This window comes from Sarcophilus harrisii, chromosome 3, assembly GCF_902635505.1.
Source record: "Sarcophilus harrisii chromosome 3, mSarHar1.11, whole genome shotgun sequence".
Classification (NCBI taxonomy): Eukaryota; Metazoa; Chordata; class Mammalia; order Dasyuromorphia; family Dasyuridae; genus Sarcophilus; species Sarcophilus harrisii.
This window is the reverse complement of record NC_045428.1, coordinates 442,279,484-442,302,025: the sequence shown is the minus strand read 5'-3', so window position 1 is coordinate 442,302,025 and position 22,542 is coordinate 442,279,484. Positions and strand designations below refer to the sequence as shown.

The 22,542-nt window shown below is 33.5% G+C and overlaps 1 pseudogene; it reads left to right on the top strand.

The window, feature by feature from the left end:
- The first annotated feature begins 3,557 nt into the window (after positions 1-3,557).
- On the top strand, positions 3,558-18,784 carry LOC100922047 (annotated as a pseudogene).
- Positions 18,785-22,542: the final 3,758 nt, after the last annotated feature.

Genomic DNA, 22,542 nt, shown 5'->3' with positions numbered 1-22,542 from the left:
GAAGGTTGGATCTATTCACAGTTCCACTAACAATGTATCAGTGTCCCAGTTTTCCCACATCCCCTCCAACATTCTTCATTATCTTTTCCTGTCATCTTAGCCAATCTGACAGGTGTGTAGTGGTATCTCAGAGTAGTCTTAATTTGCATTTCTTTGATCAATAGTGATTTGGAACACCTTTTCATATAACTACAAATAATTTTAATTTCTTCATTTGAAAATTGTCTGTTCATATCCTTGGATCATTTATCAAGTGGAGAATGGCTTGAATTCTTATAAATTTGAGTTAATTTTCTATATATTTTAGAAATGGGGCTTTGATCAGAACCTTTGAATGTAAAAATGTTTTCCCAGCTTATTGCTTCCCTCCTAATCTTGTCTGCATTAGTTTTGTTTGTACAAAAAACTTTTTAGCTTAAAATAATCAATTATCTATTTTATGATCAATAATGATCTCTAGTTCTTTTATGCTCACAAATTCCTTCCTCCTCAACAGATCTGAGAGTAAACAATCTTATGTTCTTCTAATTTGTTTATAATATCATTTTTTATGTTTAGATATTGAACCCATTTTGACCCTATCTTGCTATATTGATGTGAAGTATGGGTCAATGCCTAGATTCTGCCATACTAGTTCCCATAATAGTTCCCAGTTCTCCCAGCAGTTTTTGTCAAATAGTGAGTTCTTATCCCAAAAGTTTGGGTTGCCAAACACTAGATTACTATAGTCATTGACTACTTTGTCCTGTGAATCTAACCTATTCCACTGATCAACTTATCTGTTTCTTAGCCAGTTTTGATGACCACTGCTTTACAATATAGTTTTTGATCTGTTACAGCCAGAAGGGATTTGTTGTTATGGAATCTTTTCAGTTGTGTTCAATTCTTGGTTTTGATTGTGTCCAACTCTAAATGATTCCATTTATCCTTTTCTTACAGATGTAATAGGATGGTTTGCTATTTCCTTCTCCAGATTATTTTGCAGATGAGCAAAGTGAAGCAAAGAGAGTTGTTTGTCCAGTGTCATATATCTAGTAAGTGTGGGCCAGATTTGAACTCAGGAAGGATCTAGGCTCAATGCTCTGTCCATTGTGCCAACTAACTGCTCTTAATATGATTTAGGGATGCATTAAATCTGAATTTGATAATGAATTATTGCTAAAATTTGAATTCCAAAGACTTAAATTCCTATTATTATCTCAATGGCAACAAACAAAGAGGGAAAGAAAAGACGAAAATAAAGAAGGAAGGAAGGGGGAAAAAAACAAAGAAGAAAGGAAGCAAAAGAAGGAAGGAGAAAAGGAAGGAAGGAAGGAAAAAGGAAGGAAGGAAGGAAGTCATGTGATTTAATTTCTAGAATGCAAAATAGAAATGTTGTTATCTATCTAAAAGTTTTTCCATTTCTTATTTTGATTCAGGTAGAGGCTTTAAAAATAGAATTATAGTATTAAAGTCACAGAGCAGCAATTGTCCTCAGTACAATGAGAAACTTCTTCACAATTTTAGTTGTCCAAAGATGGAATAAGGAAAAAGTTCATTTTCCTTCAAGACATAGTCAGATGTTATGGCTAAATTCTCTTTCATATCTGAAAATTGGCTTCAGCTTGTAAATAGCCAGCTGGGTTCTGATTTGCTCTTGTATTCTGTGAAAAGCCTTAGTTCATTATCAATCTAGCAAAGCTTAAGTTTCTGTGTTATATAATTAGATTGAATTGGAGCTAATTGGTCAATAGTCCTTGACAATAATGAGTTTAAACCAGCATCTATTTCCTAAGGAATTACACAAATGCACTATCATTGACTCTGAAATCCCATTAAAGAAAATCAGATTTTAGTGGTGTTCATTGATGATACCTAAATGGCACTTAATTGAAGGATAGGGAAATTCTGAAAGTCTATATATTGTGAAAACTCATGATTCTAGCCTAATGACCTTATCTTGGAAATAATATAAATCTACATTAGAAAAGGTTAATACTAAACCTCTGTCAGACCCATCATGAGTCTTACTTTTATCTTAAAAGTCCTTGATGTCAAAAAAATGATATGGAGTTATGACCTAGAGGCCCTAAACTCACTTCAACTTATTTTTTAACTTCTCTTGAAATAATAAATCTCTTTGATGTCTCACTTTGTCTCAAGTAACCTGACCCTGGAAGTTGTGTATGTCCCTCCAGGTCTAATCATAGCCTCTTCAGAGAATCTATCAGGGTGTCTATAACAATAAGCAGACAGTAGTTTTTTTAGTTTGTTTTAAGAAACAACTTATGATATATATTTCTTTGGGATGCCAGTTTTTAGTGTTGTGGGAGATAGCTCACTTATGATTTTTTTTCAAATTCAAATCTGAAGAAACAGAAACCTATACACTCCAAATTTCCTAAAGAAAAATTGGTTTTGATCCGTGATTCCTTTCTCCATACCTCGTCTAGATGTTAGAAAAGTAAAAAATGCAAATTAATTCCCACTGATATTCTTAGAGGCAAGAGAACAGGGAGAAGACTGGAGAAAGAAAGGATGATGGGTAAGGAATGAATTATGAAAATGCATCTATCAATGATAATCTATTGATGGTAATAAATCAAGGAAATTGAGTGTATGTTCATCAATTAAGGAATGGCTAAACAAGTTATGATATCTAAATACAATAGGATATTATTGTATTATAAATGATGAAGAAATGATTAAAGGTATAATTTCAGAAAAACTTGGGAGGACATGTGAATTGATGCAAAGTGAAGTGAACAGAGCCAGAACAATCTAACCAATCAAAACTATATTGTTAGAGAGAACACCATCTCTTAATCTAAGACATGAACTGACACAATGTGAAAAAAAATGAAAAAAAAACTTTATGCTTGAGATTTAAAATGTTATGAACTAGAAAAACAAGTTGGAAAGGAAGTTAAAAGAACAGAAAAATTAAAAAAGAGAATTATTAAAGCATTCTAAGAATTCAAGAGCAAGCAAACAAAATATTAGAAGGAAATAACCAGGATAGTTTGGAAAATTACAAATTGAATTTATTAAATTACACATTCCAATTACACATTGAATTTATTTTTAAGCAAGCAATATATGATAAAAATGCATAGTTCAATGAATTCTCCAAGAAATAGTCTCCTCTTTTGTATTATTGTACTGCATGAATGATTTTGGGGGAGTTAGTTAAATTTGAAACACAAATAAAATTTCAAATAAAGTTAATGCATTATCAGCTTTATACAACAAGCACAGTAGAAATGCAATAACTGTAATTAAAATTTTTGCTATTTTTTTTAGTTATTCAGAGATTAATAATCCATTATTGGATTTTCTTGCCCCTTCTTTTTCTTTGATTGTACACAGATTGATCAGGGATGGAAAGGTCTCCCCTAAAATTTTAGGTAAGGGTTTGAAAAGAGACAAAGGTTAAATTACTATAAAAAACAAATCCGAGATGATATTTATATAGTACTTCACAATTTCAAAGTTTGGAGAAAAAAATATTTTCCTTTCCCTCATCACTGTCACCAACAAATGCCATTGATGAACAGTTAAGACCAAAGATATATAGAATGACAGTGCCAACCTCACCACCATTCAGTTCTTTAAACACAGATCCTCCAACCATTATCCCTGTAAGAAAACACCGATTCCAAATGCTTTTGGGATGCTGAAGCCACAGCAAGTGAAAGCCCAGAAAAGAAGGTTCTTGCTATCCAAGTCTTGAGATTTATTAAATGTTTCATCATCAACTGATATTTATTAGTGGAATTGTGACATAATAATATAAAATTCATGTTAAAAATAAGATATCATCATGTGTTTTTCCATTGCACTCTGATATTGTGCTTTCCATTTGACTTAGAATCAAAACTTTCTTTGTTGTATTTTCACCTCATTCAAATGTGAGCTCCTTGGGAACAGCTGTTATCTCACTTTTCTATTTTATTTCAGTTTTATTATTCTGTTCATGCCTCAGCATTTAAAATAGTGTTTTGGACATAGTAATTACTTAGAAAAATCTTTTTTTTATTTATTTCCTTATTCATTTATTCAATGTGCTTTATAAGTATACTCTTAAAAAAATATCCTTCTTAGTCATAGTTAATTAAAAGTCTTCCCCTTTCTTTTCTATTTTATTTTTCAGAACTCCTTATTCTATTATTAATAGCTCTCCATAATCTGACCATAACTCATCTTTTTAATATTATCTGTTGCTGTTTTCTTATTTGAGCTGTCTGCCATAGCCTGACTGTTTTAGTTATTGGCACATTTTACCCTAACAATTCATTATTTATTTATTTTTTACATTTTTTTTCCCCTTCTCAATTTTAGTTCCAAATTATTTTTCCTCCTCCCCTAACCCCTGATAATGCAAGTAAAATTATATCAATTATAAAAGTAAAATCATGTAAATGTTTGTCTATGAGCCATGGGAGGAAATATGAAAAAAATAAGATGTGATCATATTTCAATTTGCACTTGGGGTTCCTTGATTCCCATTTACAGGTGGATAGCAATTTTTATCATGAGTTCTTCAGAATTGTCATACCATGGTATTTATCAGAGTAGCCAAGTTTTTATACTTGATCATCATTACAAGATTGTGTTAACAATATACAATGAACAATTGATTCTTTTCACTTTTTTCTGAATCAGTTAGTATACCTTCACAGGTTTATTTTATGAAACCATCAGGCTTTTAAAATAGATCTCCAGATATAGATGGGAAAAACTCATAATTTTGAAGGGCTTGATAAATGGAGGGTTTTGCCAGTGATATAGATAGTTTAGATTGAACAGTATCTTTCTAAGTTCTTTAGTATAAATACTAAATCTGTAAAGACTAAAATCTGAACTGGGAAAAACTAGGAATGTTTAATCCAAATAAGAGAAGAGTTAAGAAAGGAGAGAGTATCTCATTTCTTTCCAATCTCTAACTTACACTATAATGTCAGCCTGAGTGAGACCTGCTGATTATATTTTTCTGTAGTCACCTGATTTGCACTCCAGTAAATATTTTTAAAACTTTATACATAACACACTTTTAACTTTAATCTACATTGCTATCATTTTCTCTATTTCTTATGTTTAGGCAGTTAACAAAAGGTAAATTGAAAGCCCTTATTTGAATTATTTGCTGATTTTTTAAAATTTTTATTTGCTATTTTACTTATTACCAATTGCATACAAAAATAATTTTAACATTTTGTCTTTTTCAAATTTGACTTCCAAATTCTCTTCTCTCTTTCATCAACCCTCATTTTGAAGGTATGTAATTTGACATAAGTTATACATATGTAACCACATGTCTATAAAAAATCATTCTATGAAAAAAAAGTACAGACCAAAAACAAAAACAAAAACAAACAAAACAAAACAAAACAAAAAACACGAGAAAAATCAAGAAAGTGGAGAAAAAATATCTTTGGTCTAAAATTCATGAGCTACCATACCTTTCTCTGGATATAGAGAATTTTCATCATAAGTCCTACAGAACTTTCTAAGATCATTCCTTTTTTTTGAGAAAACCAAGTTATTTGTAGTAGATCATCCTACAATATTGCTTTTACTGTAAACGCTGTTCTTGTTCTGTTCATTTTATTTTGTATCAGTTTTTTTAAAGTCTTTCCATGTTTTTCTGATTGCATAGTGCTCATAATTTTCTAAAGCATAATAGTATACAATCAGAATTACAGACAATTTGAGCAACTATTCCCCAATTGATGATTATTCTTTCCTGTCAATTTCCTATCCTATGTTACTACTGAAAGAGTTGCTATGAATATTTTTGTACATATAGGACTTTTTAAAATAAAACTACTAATACAATTGCTTGACTAGAAAATACACATGATTTTATAACTCTTTGAGCATAGTTCCAAATTCCTCTCCAGAATAATTGAATCGGTATACAACCTCACCAATAATACATTAGAGTTTTAGTTTTCCCACATCCCCTCCAACAGCTGCCATTTCATTTTTCTGTTATATTAACCAATCATACAGCTATCAGCCCAGAGTTGTTTTAATTTGCATTTCTCTTATCAAAAGTCACTTAGAGCATTTTAATATGATTATAAATAAATTTTATTACTTTGCCTGAAAACTGACTATTCATATCTTTTGATCATTTATCAGTTTAGGAAAGATTCTTATTTCTATAAATATGATCCCATTTTGTACAACTTAAGAAATGAAGTTTTTATCAGAAAAACTCATTGTAAATTGTTTTTCACACTAAGAATTAGCAACGTATTTTCCTCTGATTTTTTCCACATTTCCCCCTAGATTCTCTCTCCTTTTATTCTGCACATTATCAAAAGTATTTTTGTTTTTAACTATTAACTCCTCCAAATTGCCCTCCTTTATTTCCCCTACTCTCTTCCATATTCCATCTCCTTCGCACTTTTTTGTATAAGATAGATCCCTACACCAGAGTGTGGTCTTTGAGCCAATTATGAGGAGAATAAGGTTTATGTCTTCCCTTCCCCACTAATCTCATTTTCCCCTTTATTGTAAAACTTATTTCCATAATTTATTCCCTCCAACCTCTCCCTTTCTCCTTCTCACTGTGCATTTTTCTTTTGCATTCCTTAATTTTTTTAAAAAGATAATCCTTCCATCACATCCAACTCACACCTCTGCTGTCTATGTATACTTCTAATGGCCTTAATAATGCAATCATGTCAGGAGTTATAAATATAATTTTCTCACTTAACCTATAAAGTTTAATCTCAAATCCTTTATGATTTATCTTTCTTTTTACTTATTTATGTTTGTTTTGTATCTTCCAGTATTAGGAAGTAATTAGGAAAGCCAAAATGTCTATTTAGCTCTGGTCTTTTCATCAGGAATGCTTGAGAGTCTTCCATTTCATTGAATATCCATTTTTTTCTTGAAGGTTTATACTCATTTTTGCTGGATAGGTGATTATTGGTTGTAATCTTATCTCTTTTCCTCCCTAAACCCTTTGATATTTTAATGAAGAGATTACTAAATTTTGTGTTATCCTGATTATATAGTTCATGATATTTGAATTGCTTCTTTCTTGACTGTTTGCAATATTTTCTCCTTGATGTGGAAACTCTGGAATATGACTATAATATTCCTGGGAGTTTTCATTTTGGGATTTCTTTCTGGAAGTGATCAGTAGATTCAATTTTTATTTTACCCTCTGAATCTAGAATATCAAGGAAGTTTTTCTTGATAATCTTTTAAAATCATTTTTGAAGTCTTCCATGGCCTGACACCATATTTCTTTTGAGGTTTTGAAAGCAAAACTTTGAATTTATTTTCATCATCTTGGTGTATACTTTGACCTCCCTTGTCACCACAATAACTTTCTTTTGTCAGAGGTTTTTCTTTTTTTTCTGTTGCTTACCCATTTTCTAGCCTATTTCTTGATTTTTAACTTTTTTGTTATAATAGGACTCTACTTCCCAAGTGGAGGGTTATTGTCCCAAGCTTCAGTGTTTTGATTTATCTGTTTTCAAAAGTAGTTTTTAGGGTCTATAAGTTTTTGACTCTTCCATGACTGTATAATCTAGGGAGATTTTTTATTATTTTTATTATTCTCTTGTACTGTGTACTGGTTTCTGACAACCACAAGCACTCTTTTCAACCTTGGAACTGTGACCCAGGTCTCTATTACTTCCCTATTACTATAAGCTCTGCTGTGCTTGTGCTGCTTCTGACTGGAATTAAGGCTTGTGACTACAACCCACCAAATATAGGGAATGCAACAGAGTCCTGCCTTTGATGCTAGCAAAGTGACCCCTGTATATGTTTGTCCGTGGCCTGAGAGGTCTGGAAGCAGTCATTGCTGTCACTGATTCATTCTCCCTAAGACATGCTCCTGCTTCTTTCTTTTTTTTTTTTTTTTTTAATAGATTGCTTTCCAAATACATACAAAGATAGTTTTCAACATTCACCCTTACAAAACTTTGTGTTTCAAATTTTTCTTCTCCCTCCCACAATTCTTCTAAACATATTTCCATTTTCAAACAGACATTTTATGCTAATTTCTAAATTGTTTTGGATTAAAAGTTTGTTTTACAGAATGAGATTATAAATAAATTAGAAGAACATAGGATAGTTTACCTCTCTGACCTGTGGAAGAGGAAGGAATTTATTACCAAAGAAGAACTAGAGATCATTATTGATCACAAAATAGAAAATTTTGATTATATCAAATTGAAAAGCTTTTGTACAAACAAAACTAATGCAGACAAAATTAGAAGGGAAGCAATAAACTGGGAAAACATTTTTATAGTCAAAAGTTCTGATAAAGGCCTCATTTCCAAAATATATAGAGAATTGACTCTATAAGAAATCAAGTCATTCTCCAATTGATAAGTGGCCAAATGATATGAACAGACAATTCTCAGATGAAGAAATTGAAACTATTTCTAGCCATGAAAAGATGCTCTAAGTCATTATTAATCAGAGAAATACAAATTGAGACAACTCTGAGATATCACTACACACCTGTCAGATTGGTTAGAATGACAGGGAAAGATAATGCTGAATGTTGGAGGGGAAGTGGGAAAACTGGGACACTGATACATTGTTGGTGGAATTGTGAATACATCCAGCCATTCTGGAGAACGATTTGGAACTATGCTCAAAAAGTTATCAAACTGTGCATACCCTTTGATCCAGCAGTGTTACTACTGGGCTTTTATCCCAAAGAGATTTTAAAGAAGGGAAAGGGACCTGTATGTGCAAGAATGTTTGTGGCAGCCCCTCTTTGTAGTGGCCAGAAACTGGAAACTGAGTGGATGCCTATTGGAGAATGGCTGAATAAATTGTGATATATGAATATTATGAAATATTATTGTTCTGTTGAGTCATAAAAGTAGTGTTCTAAGACATTAAGAAATGACCAGCAGGATGATTTCAGAAAGGTCTGGAGAGACTTACATGAACTAATGTTGATTGAAATGAGCAGGACCAGGATATCATTATATACTTCAACAATACTATATGATGATCAATTCCGATGGACGTGGCCCTCTTCAACAATGAGATGAACTAAATCAATTCCAATAGAATTGAACCAGCTACACCCAGCAAAAGAACTCTGGGAGATAATTATGAACCACTACATAGAATTCCCAATCCCTCTATTTTTGTCTGCCTGCATTTTTTATTTCTTTCACAGGCTAATTGTACACTATTTCAAAGTCTGATTCTTTTTGTACAGCAAAATAACTATATGGACATGTATACATATATTGTATTTAACTTATACTTTAACATATTTAACATGTATTGGTCAACCTGCCATTTGGGAGGAAGGAGGGGAAATGTTGAACAAAAGGTTTTGCAATTGTCAATGCTGAAAAACTACCTATGCATATATCTTGTAAATAAAAAGCTATAATTTTTTTAAAAATAAAGGATTTGGATTTTTTTAAAAGAATTTTTTTTTCACTCCAGTTTTATGTGGGTTTTGTCACTCTGGAATTTGTTTAGAGTCATAATTTAAGGGTATTAGGAGGGATTTAGGGGAGAGATGAGTCAAGACCCTGCCTCTTTTAACCCACTAATCATGGTTTTGCCGATTTATGAATATAAATACTCACACTGAAAATTTAACATTGACTCTCCTGAGTTAGTTGGGACTGGCACATCCTTGCTTGTACTTCTCACCTATTTACATTTGGTATAAAAGAGATGAATCTATCATAAAATGCTAGCCCTTAAAAGGATTGTTGTTGCACTTAACTTCACCTCCCCCCTTTTTTTGTTTACACAGACAGGAATTGAGATCTAGAGATAGGAAGTGACATAGTGAATGTAGCATGTGACAAGGGAAGTAACTAAGCCCATCAGAAATAGTCTTAGAACACTACTTTTATGACTCAAAATCCTGTACTCTTCACTGTTCTGCACTGAAATATACTACATTAGAGGATAAAAGACAAAAACTAAGAAAGGACAGCATTCATCATAGGAAATACTTATGGTTTTTCATCTTAGAATAACTTGATAATGGGCCATAACAACTGTATGTGCAGAACTGAAGTGTATACTTATATATAATGTTCACTATCATAAGGATTTCATGTTGCTGAGTATGATATTCAGAAAAATCTTAGCATTTATTTCTGAACTAAAGAATCCAATAGCCAAGACTTAAGAATCTTCAGCCTTCAGCCTTGAATTTAGTCTTTATTGTCATAGCAAAGAAACCAATGAGTATTTATTGAGTGTCTGTTATTTGCCATAGTAATGGAACTTGAGGAAAAGTCAAAACTTTAGCAGTATTTTCCCCCTCAGGTGTTTCTGATGTGTCAGCAAAACAAAATTGATATGTTGGAAGAAGAAGCTTCCTGGAGATGATAAATAGAATAATTCATCTTATATGACATGTTAAACTTCACTGGTTAGACCATGAATCAGGAGGGGAAGAGGGAAATGTATGCTACCACTACTGTTTGTGCACAAAAGGAGACCATCAACCACTTCTATGGAAGTTCTTTTTATCCTTGGTACCCCTCTGTCATCTCCTGATTCTTCTCTGTCATCTCATTCTCCCATAGCATTGGACTTAATGTTTGACATTTGTTATTTACTTACTACATTGTAAAAGGATAAAATTCTAATTTGATGAGACATTTAAAAGTTTGTTTGTAATTATATGTGTGAATTTGTTAAATCTCCCCTAAATCAATTTATTAAATACTGAATGATTAATTTCCTAATTTCCTAGTGTTATCCTACATTTGGGGAGGGGCAGGCAGGAATAAAAGGCATAGTGTTTGTTCTGGAGAACTGTATAACCTAGTTGAAGAAATGAAACACACATGTTTGAAGCACTTAGAAAAAAGTAAAGTAATACATGAAAATCTTTAAAATGACAGTTTAATTTCATGCATTTAACATGTACAAATCCATCTAGCAAATATTATGTGTACTTGAAATAATGACTAATTTCTGGGAATTCTTAGTGCTGAGAGACAAAACTCAGTTGTTAAGGGTTATTTGCGTGTGTGTGTGTATGTGTTTATGTGTGTGTGCGCAGTTTATATGTTTATTACTTGGTTGAGAAATACATAAACTCTAATTTCTTCTGGCATAACCTCCAGGTTGTAGACTGTGGCCTCCTGACACCATATAAAATTGATATTCATGTCAAGTGATTATTTTTAAGTGGATATACTTATCTGTTCCACATTATAAGAAGTAGTGGTGCAATGTCCCCATGATCTGGAAAATCCATATGTATCAGAGAAGAAGAAAATTTGAGTCATAGGCTTTGTTTCATCTGCTGGCTTGGGTATATCATCTGAGGCTTCTGCAAATCTCTCCAAAATTTACCATTTAACTTTTTATTCTAACCCATGATAAGCAGAACCATGATGGGGAAAGTCATGAAGTGGAAAGGATAACTTGATAGCCCTTGTAGAATCACAAGGAGTTATCTTCAGTTATGTTGGCATATCTCTAGAACTGCAATTACTATCAGTAATTTCTTAAGAGTTAAAATATAATTTCTTTCAAGTGATTAGTAGGTAATAAAGCCCATATTCTTAAACTGTGGTTCACAATCCTATATAGGGTCTCAGAACAGAAATGTGAGGATCACAAAATTATGATTTATTATTAGTAAATATTTGATTTTATGCTATCTTATATACCTGGGGTCATATAAAAATTTATTAGGAAAAAAGGAATGCAAGTGGGAAAAGTTTAAGAAGTCCTGGTGTCAAGAATAGATAAAACATTTCTTCTTTTGCAATTTTGTGTGTGTGTGTGTTGTTTTAAGAACTGTAGCCAATGAGTCTGTTTCTACCATTGTTCTAGTCTCCAGTGGGAAGTAGAGTCAACCTCATAAAAGCTAAAACAGGAGCTCTGTCTGAATTTTCAGTTCCTGCAATAAGATGCTAATAACAATTAGTTTAAGTTCTGCAGGCTCTTCTCTCCAGGGGGATTCTACCTCCTCTCAAATAGAATCCACATTTCCTGGATCCATCTGGTCCTAAAATGAATCCCAAAGAAACCTGAAGCTGACAGAACATGTGCTGTTTTTCTATCATTGGTACAAATCATAGTGCTGCAACTAGATTAACATTTCGCTGAAATAGGAGACTTGATCCTGTGTTATGGTGTGAAAATATCAAAATGTCATCAAGGTACACAATAACAAATTGATCCAGAAGGTCAGTAGGAATATAATTAATGAAATGCTGAAAGGTTGCCAGGGCACTGAGCAATGCAAAGACTTAATGTAGAAATAGCTTCCTTTCATTACTAGTCAACACTCTCACAATAGTGTTTCCTCCTTGTCAATTCATTTTACCAGAAATATAGGCTCCTTGTAACCTTTCCAAGGTTTGAAAATGAATGATAGTGGGAAACAGTTTGGGGCAATTATTTGATTTGTCCACCATCATCAATACAGAGACACCAGTTTTTTTCTTACAGAAAGAAGAGCACCCTTTACAGAAATTGGGGCTGTCAGATAAACATCTGCTTCACATTTTACTGAATGTCCAATGTTTTATTTTTTTTGTTTAATATCATCTACATTTTCCAGCATTCCCTTTTTCTAGCCCCTCCAAGTTAGCATTTCCTTATATAAATAAAAAAAGAAAGGAAAAAATAGTTCAGCAAAATTAACACTTAAAAAAATCTGATATCATAACAATGTTTCATAGAATGCCTCCACACATTTTCTGCATCTCTAGTTATTTTAGTCATTTTAATTAGTGGCATTTATGTCCAATTGTCTTGTAATTCTTTCCATTTCCATTTTCATATTCATCGGGTTTATTTTTTCCTGATTTTGCTTAATCCATACTATCAATTAATCTTTCCATGCTTCTCTGTATTTATCATACTTACTTTTTTATTAATAGTAATATCTTTTACATGAATTTATTTATTGTTATATTAGCAAGTTTGTATTTATATTATTACATTCATTTGTCCAGTTTTTATTCATTTATGTTCAGCAAATAGTGCATGGTAGCTGGAGTCAGGAAGTTTTGAGTTCAAATCTGAACTCAAATTTAGTATTTGTATGGTTTTCAGCAAGTAACTCAAACCTCTTTGCCTCAGTTTCCTCATCTGTAAAATGAGATTAATAATAATCCCTCTCTCCCAGTATGGTTGTAAGGATCAAATGAGATAATTGTAACATACTTAGTACATATATATATATATATATATATATATATATATATATATATTATGTATCTGCTTAGCATAAGTCCATAATCTCCTTTGCTCATTAGAGAACTAATTGGCACATAATGTGGCAAAGTTCCAGGACCCTCTACTTTGTCCCTATTTATGGGACCCAAATCACTTTTACTATGAAAGTTATCACAGCAGGGCAATTTCTCTATTCTCTTAAGTACTGCTTTTGATTCCTAGTGAATTCTTCCTTCTTAATTAAGTATGTCTCCCTCATTCTCCATAGGGAAGGGGTTACCTCCTAGTCCTTGCAAATGTTCTTTGCATTTATGTGGATTTATCCTAAGGTGCTGATGCAGATGATTTTCTCACACTTGAAACCAAGTCTATGACCTTCTTTACCCTCCTACTCTTGGGTGACTAAGGCCTTCTCAATCCTTTGTAGTCTAACTTTTGACCTCACTTGAAATGAAACTGTTCTCTCTCATTTTACCAGTGATTTCTCTATTTCCAAATCTAAAGGCCTTTTTTCTAGCTTTATCATCCTTTACCTCTTTAAATTTCACAACTTTTAACACTGTACTCCTGAATACTCTTTCTTTCATAGATTTCCCTAATACCATCTTCTTATTTCTTCTCCTCCTTCCCTCTCCCTCCCTTCCTCTCTCTCTCTCTCTGCCTCTCTCTTTCTCTTTCTCTGTCTATCTATGTCTCTGTCTCTTTGTCTCTGTCTCTGTCTCTCTCTGTCTCTGTCTCTCTGTCTCTCTTCTCTCTCTCTCTCTCTCTCTCTCTCTCTCTCTCTCTCTCTCTCTCTCTCTCTCTCTCTCTCACACACACACACACACACACACACACACACACACACAAAACTCTCTCTCTCACCACTCTCACATGGTAACTTCATCAAATCACATGGATTTTAAAATTATTCTCTCTGAAAACTTCTTCAAAATCTATATCTGATCATTCTAACTCTTTCTTAACTCCACACCACCCCCCACATCAGTCCTCTTCTCTATAATCACACAGTCTCCAGCAATCTTTTATCACTTCTTCCCTGAACTACTGAAATCAATTGCTTATTGATTACCCTGCCTCAAGTTTCTGCTCCAATAGCTTTTCCATAGAGCTACCAAAGAAACATTCCTAAAGTTCTGATCTAACCATATCTCTACCCTACTGAATAAGCTACAATGACTCCTTATTGCCTCTAAGTTTCAATAAACTCCAGCTTTCAGAGGATCCCATATTCTGACCCAAAATTATATCTTGTCATCAAATCTATAGTCCAGACAAAGTGATCTTCCTTCTCCTCTTGTCTCTACCTCTTAGAATTCCACTTTTCTTCAAAACTCAGGAAATGAATCCATGCAAAATCTTCATTGGTCCTCTAATTTCTCTATCTAAAAGTTTTTAATATTTTAATATGAATATATTATCTCCTTTAATAGACTATATGATACTTGATAAAAATTGCTTCATTTTTTTTTTTTTATTTTCCAATCCCATTACAGTATCTGGAAGTACTTAACAAATGCTTATTGACTAATTGATGCTGGATTCTCTCTCTCTCCCCTGATTGCCTCCTGATTTTTCTGACAAAACTACACTTCCTCCTTGCTCCATTCAATTAGTTACTAAAATGAACTATGAGGTCTTTGATTTCCTTTTAGATTCTGTGGTCTTCCCATCCACTACAAAGCAGTGTTTCAGATATTGTTAGACTTCACTTTTTCCTCTCTAACAACACTGTCTTTCTTAAGACAAGAAGAACTCAATCTTTGAAATTCATTAATGTATTCAAGTAACAAATTATTTCCCTTTATTAATCCAAATATCAAGATTATTATAATCCTCTACCTTTGTATCTAATCTACATTACAAGGAACTCTTCTTAAAAGCATGAATTGTTCCTTAAAAAACAATTACCTTTTTCCATTGGGGCAACTATTTTAAACAAGCACAGTCCTCTCTAATTCCCCCTGATGAAGGCTATTTGTACATTTAAATTACAAAGATTCAGACTGCATCTTAAAGACCAAGTCACACTGATCAAGAAAAGCAGAATATATGGAGATATTACTTGAAAGATAGAGGAGTGTAAACTACCATCACATATGATAGAAGGTTTTAGTATTTCTCTATTTTTCACTCTACTTATCTTTTACTTTTCCATGATAATCAGGCAAGAAGTGGTGGATCCATTAGAGCTGTTGTGTCTATCCACACATCAATGGGCAATCTTTGCTTGTAGAAATTAGCTCAGGTATAGGAGGTTACACATATGATTTTGTTATTTATTTTTGGCTCAGTTCCCCAAGTATTTGAAAAATAAAAACTTTATCAAATAAATTTATTGTAATTTTTTCCAGTTTCCTGTTTTCCTCCTAGTTTTAGCTGCATTGGTTTTGTTTGTGTAAATTTTTCATGATGAAAAATGTTATTCACTTTGAGAAGGAAGTGATGTTTTATACAATACAAATTGAAACAAAATATTTTTCACCTTCTTTTATTTTTCTTTCTTTCTTCCTGTCTTTCTCTTTATTTTTTCATTCTTTCTTCAAGTTTTCTTACATAAAATCACTAATATGGAAATATGTTTTACATGAATGCTCATGCATAACCTATATCAGATTGTTTACCATCTCAGAAAGTGATAAGGAAAGGAAAGAACTTGGAACCCAAAACTTTATATATATATATATATATTTAAAGTTTTTTTATATATATATACATATATATATATATAAAGTTTTGAGTTATATATATATATATATAAAATATATCCCCCAATTATATGTGAAGTTTTATATATATATATATATATATATATATATATATATTTTAAATAACCATCGAATGGATTCATTCAATCCTCTTTTCTATCTCATCTTCAAAAAGAGGTTGAATGACTTCATATATGTTGTATTAAAGGTTCTTCATCAAATATTAATTAGAATAGGAGACCTGTGAGATCCATTTCAACTCTAAAATTCTTTTGACCATCCTATTTTTAAAAATTCTGTAATCTGGTCAAGATACATGTAAACTAAAAGAACTGAAATGCTTCCAAAATTAGTTTTGGATAGAATTTCCAAAGGGATTACTCTAGTCCACATCCTCCTGGACCTCTTGCTAACAAATAATATGGGTCATCAATATAATGCTTACGTACATGTATGTCTCAGCAGTAATGTTTCAAAGTCAATATTATTAATTAGAAATTGCTTCTCTATCATTTTATTCTTATGAGAGACACATCAAGTATAGATGAAGGGTAAGAGTTAATAAGTTATTGTAAGGAACTACTGTTGTCATGGAGCTCAAGGATCTTAAGAATGGAGGCAAGAACCTAAAACTTGAAAATTAAAATATGAAATATTAATCCAAGGATATATACATAAGTGAACAGGAAGCAGAAATTAACTATCCAGATAGGATGTGGTAAAAAGGAGGTCAGGAATGAGTGAACAAGAAAACTGAAAGATCTGAGGAAGTCCCAAAGAAGTTACTGGATTTGTTCTAGATCACTCCAGCTAGAAGTAGTAGAGCCCCCATTGAATTTGACTCCAAAACAACACTATTCAGTTCACTACACTGCCTATACCCTCATGTCAATGGAATCTTTATAAATACAGAGAATAGTAACCATGTCCACATCCTAGTCTTTAAAGGAACAATTTGATGATCCTGTATTACCTCACCATATCTCTCTGAACATTATTTTCTTTCTTTTTCTTTGTTTCATATGCTAAACATATTCCCAAAATTTTAGATGAGATTCTAAGAGTTCAATTCAGTTCACTGGAACAGGGAAAGAAATCTTAATCTTAAAGAGGCATATCCCATTTTTACATCATATTTGTGTATTGACTAAGGCTTTACAATACTAAATTAGACTGGAATGAAGCTGGGGATCCAAATGTGTGAGAATAGAAATAAGGAAAAGACTGATTTTTTTAAAAATTCTATTTATTTTATGTTAAAAATGTTTGTTTCCTCTTTTCACTTTATTTTTCTATTCAGTTTAAAGAAAAGAAAAGAAAAATCCTTGTAATAAATACACATAATCAAACAACAAATTCACAAATTGGAGCCCTCTAAAACATTTAAGTATTATTCTGTTTCCTTAGTTCATTATTTCTCCACAATAAGACAAGTAGCATTGATCGTCATTAGTCCCCCCAAATCACAATTGGTCATCACGTTAATCAGAATTAAGTTTTTCAAAGTTATTTATCTTTATAATGCTGAAAAGCCATGATACCTAGCCATAGGATTATATCTGCCCAAAGTGTGAGTGCAATTTTATTGAAGAGCTCTCAGAAAAGAGACCAGAAATACTGAAAATAATTCCATTTCCACTACAGCTCCCACAGATCAGAACGGACAATTTTATGAGAATTTGAACCAGCATTTATTCACCTTGACATAGGGATATATCCCCTTTTGCCTTTGGGTTTTTTGATGACACCTTTGAATTGCCCACCCTTGACTCTTGGTGCAGTCCTAGGAGTCCAAGCACTGGGAGAACAGACAGGAACTAGATCACCAATCTCACTACTAGTATGGAATGCAGCAGCCAGGGGCCACTTCAATCACCATGTGCTGCAGGCCAGCAGGAAGGCACCTCATATTTAGAAGAGATTATTCAGCAATTGGTCAATAGAATTATTGCATCTACAGCAATACCAAATCTGGCATTGGGCCTGTGTGGTTCAGACAGCATTTAATAAAAAAGCTGGAGAAATATCTAGAAGCAAAGCAAAGTTTATTATACTTTCTGGAGAAATGGGAGGCCCACCCATTGAGCAGACAATCGAAGGGAGGAGGTGCCGTAGGGGGCAGTCAAACTTTTTATCCCTAATGCAAATACCCCATCCCACCACTGACCCTCATCCTTATTGGCTGAGGATCTCACATTCTAAACAGGGGAACTACTCAGGAAATTGAACTTGACCAATAAGTACATAGTTGCCCATATTTGACCTAAACAGAAAGACACTGATATCATAAGAGGATAACAAGTTGACTTAAGTATGCCCTTAGGGGATATCAGGGAGGGGACTTAAGTATGCCTTTGACTTGATGCTTAAAGTCCTTCAGGCCTACTCCAACTCTGAAATAGATGAAGCCTTACTCAATTTTCACAACTGTCTTGAAAGATCTCACCTCATCTCGTTCAGGCCCTATTGGGTGTTTTGCTTTCAAATCCAACCTATTTGTGGGATGCTAATGGGATGATTGTGATCAGTGCACAGCTAAAATTTATCAGTTTGAAAATGTCAGTCCCCCAAATCAGACAAAGAGAGAATATAAATCCTTCCCACCATACAAGCCACAGAGGAACACGTAAATTCAAGGTTAGAATGTTCTGTATGCAAAAAAGACTATACACTGGGTGAGAATGTTGGGCAGTTACCTTGGAATCACTTATTCCACTATAGCTGTATAGTCCCTCTTGGATGGAAGAGTATGACACCTGAGTCCAATGTATCAAAAAAGCTAAGTGGAGAGAACACTGTCACAAATCCCCTGGGGACTGACAGGGATGAATTTCTCTTCCTCCTCTTCCTCCTCTTTCTCTTCCTTCTCCAGTTTGTACTTAAGGATAACTCAAACACAACATCTCAATCTCAACACCAGATAGTACAACCAACCACTCCAACCTTCTTCCCTCTTTGCCCTTTGCCCCCAACTCTACACTGCCCATGGCCCATCTGCATGCTGGTCAAAGGGAGCAGCTAATCCTCCACCCCACAATGAACCCAGGAGACTAGTGGGAGTGGGGAAAGGTGTGAGAGAGACCTCAAGACTCCAGACATTTTTATTTTATTTTTTAAACAAACTTTTGAAGCACCAAAGGCCTTTAGACCTCTTACTCCTCTCCACTCACCAGTCCCCAACTCATCTGACAATTCCAGGGAAGCTCTGTCTGAGGACTATTACACTGATTTAGAAAGCCCTCAGATCATATAAACCATGTTTCATTTACATCCTAGCAGGTACCAGTCTGTTTGAAATGAAGTATGCATGTGGCTAGGCCATTTCTGTGATTGTGTACTTGAAATACTTTTCATTTTCCTCTTTCTCCCCAAAAGTTCCTCCACCCAACTTTTGTGATCCTCTTACAGGGAACATGGATAATGTTTCCAGGTGGGAAGGCCAGGAGGAGTGTGATTGTTTCATTGCCAACCAACATAGGAATTTTCCCTTCCCTATCCAGCTGTCTTCTTCCCCCTCGTCCTGTCTGTCTTTATAACCTCTCCCTCTAATGCTCAACAACAGAAAGGATTTTTATAATTTTAAATTATTATTATCAATTATTAATAATACACCATCGATATATTAATAAATTATTTATTACAATATATAATTATCATATGTAATTATATAATATATTAACAAATTTATTTATACATTGATATATATTAATAATTATTATTATTAAACTATTAAATAAGTGGATCTTTTAGCTCAACAAGAGATGATGCATGATTTGTGGCAAAAAGTATGAGATGTAAGTCTATGTTGAGTTTCTGACATATTATTTTCCAGTTTACCTAGAATTTTTGTGAAACAGCACTTATCCCAAAAGCTGGAGTTTGGGGGTATATAAATCATTTTTATTGTAGTATTTGTCAACCAAGATCTTTCTATGGGATATATAAATTTTAGTTTGTCAGTTGAAAAGCATCGTGGAATTAATTAAATCTTCCCAAAATTATTTTTTAAAATATTTATTGAAAATGTTCTGCTTTTGATTCCAAATAAAACAGGTATCATTGTCTTATCAATGGAGGAGCTGGAGGAAAGGAAAGAATATGAAACTCAAAATTTTAAAAATAAATGTTTAAAAAATGTTCTGCTTTGTACACTTTCAGGCAGGATTATTTTTTACTTCATCACTAGGAGCATAGTGCTCTAAGGGGAAAAAAACAAACAAACAGTTTTCTCTGTAGCAAATGCTCTGTCCTCATTCTCCCAGAATAAAATTGTATATATCCTCCTAAAAGACCTAGGGATATCCCTAAGGGTTGAATATCACTCCTCTTACTGGCTCAGTTTCCTATTCTGGTGTATTCTCCCTCACTGTTAGCAATCAATGATTAATACCCCAGTTCTATCTAAACAATTAACATCAATTAGCTTTTTGAAAAGATAATTTATTTCTAAGTTATAACAAAAATAGAATTGCAAACATTTCTATTCAAATTCTAGGAAGAGACATTTGCATCAATACTACTTCAGTCCCCAAGAAAAGTGGACTCAGACTTAAAGCCCCAATTAATTTGCCTCTAAAAATGGCATCACTGCTGGATGAATTTTCTATCTCAGTGCCCCATTGGGTAGAATATGAAGGTCATTCTCAACTTCAGGACGTTGATACTGTGCTAGATGCCAAACCAAGCAGAGTCTTGAATACTTGATTACAAATGGCTTGATGTCACAAGGTGATAATTATCTCTATTTTTTTTTTTTTTTTGTAGAATGAAATTCACAATTCCAAAGCAAAGAACCAAGGTGTATCTATATTCACAGGCCACATATCATCCTCTGATGGAGAGGGCTTAAGGTCTCTCCCTTTTCAACATTATTCCACTTCTCACCAGAACAGAGTCAGGCAAGAGGGAGTAATATCAAAACTAAATGAATGGTCTGTTTTGTCCCATTGCCTCTGAATGCAGTTCAGTTCTAGAAACACAACCAAGCAAAGATACTGACCAAATATCTTTTCTGTACTATATCTCTTCATGGCATTACCATTAAATCAAATCTTTCTAGTGAACTGCAATTGAATATTATAATGCCTGTTTCTATTCCCAATCACTTCTATGCAATTTCTTCAGCTAATCACTCTGCACATTCCTCATAAAAACTAGGCTCATTGGCCAGACCCTGTATCATTCTTAACATACTCTCAGTTTCATGCCAGCTTATCTTGAGAGAAACTCATTCCCCATTATTTATATAAATAAAGTGAATTTGAACACAAGCTCAAAAAATAAAGACAAAAGTCAATGAATTGTAAACCCCTACAATACTTTTCAAATTGAATAAAAGACAAAAAGGATAGAGCCCAAGGATCCCAGCTAGGAGGGAAATGGCTATATGCAGGAAGCAGTGAAAAGAGCACTTGGCTTGAAGTCACAACAGAGGTTGATTCCTACTTCCACTAGCTGTATAACTATGAGCAAATTAATTAAGCCATCTGTGCAACAGGTTCTCATCTACAAAATGGGGTTATACCTACCTATAATACCTACCTTGTAATTCTAAGATCACATTAGATGTTTTTGAAGAACCATGAGGCCCTTTAGGCAATATAGACATGTTAGATATTAATAAAATCATGGATTAAAATCAATTTAATTAAGGTTAAGATTTGAGAAGATCTTGCAATTTTGTGAGGAATATAAAAGAAGGCAGATGTTGGAATCTTTACAAACTGTTAAGCCATTAGAGTTAATAGAGACAATAATTATCTAATTTAGCATGGTTCAATATGATTGATTTGATCTTAGAAGGAGATATTTTGGGCCAGAACTTGAAACAAAGTACTAACTACAACTGATAGACAATAATGCTTGTGTTCACACTTCCCTTGAAGTTCTTAAGGCCAGAGAACACTCTGGGAGAGAACCCAGAATTCCATTCTCTCAGAAGAGGAGTTAACCTTTGGGAGATCATATATATAGAGGAAGCTCTTAGAGCTTCAAGAGTTAGTTACTTTGGAACATTGACTGGGGTTGGAGAGGAGCACTCTGGGAGGAAGCCCACAAGCCCTCTCTCTGAGGCAAGAGAGATTCATTGCATCTTCCACCTTGGTGCTGGCTGGAGGCTGAAGAAAGCAGAGACAGAAGCAAAGGACAAAGCTGCAAGAGCTCTTGGAACCAAGCAGAGAGATAGGTCTGAGCTAACCGGGCTATATTGAAGGACACAATAAAAGTTTGAACTTTTACCAGCTGGCTGCGATTTTGGGTGATTATTTACTTGTAACTGAAACTAAAGCTGCCTCCAGAAAACCTCCCCAAGAAACCCTCTCTCCCAGAGAGAACCATCTTATTATTATGTTATTTTAAAGAAAAAGAACACCGCAGGCAGGGGTGGAATAAAACGGTGACCTGAATGAAGTGGTGCATAAAACTCCTTGCTACATAAGGCAGGAGTTTAAAATTCAGCATTTACGTGGGGTCCCAGAATGCATATGTAGGAAATACATAATTTGGCTAGGATCCAGATCCTAGCCAAACCAAATTGGATAAGGATAAAGCAAAGAAAAGTAACTTTTGTAAATATATTGTAAATAAATAGCAAACTTCTGGGCTTCTTACATATAGTCTTTTACAAAGGAAGAGGTTATCTCTAGAATGCAGAAAGGAACTTAGAGTTCTGGGTTTAAAATTA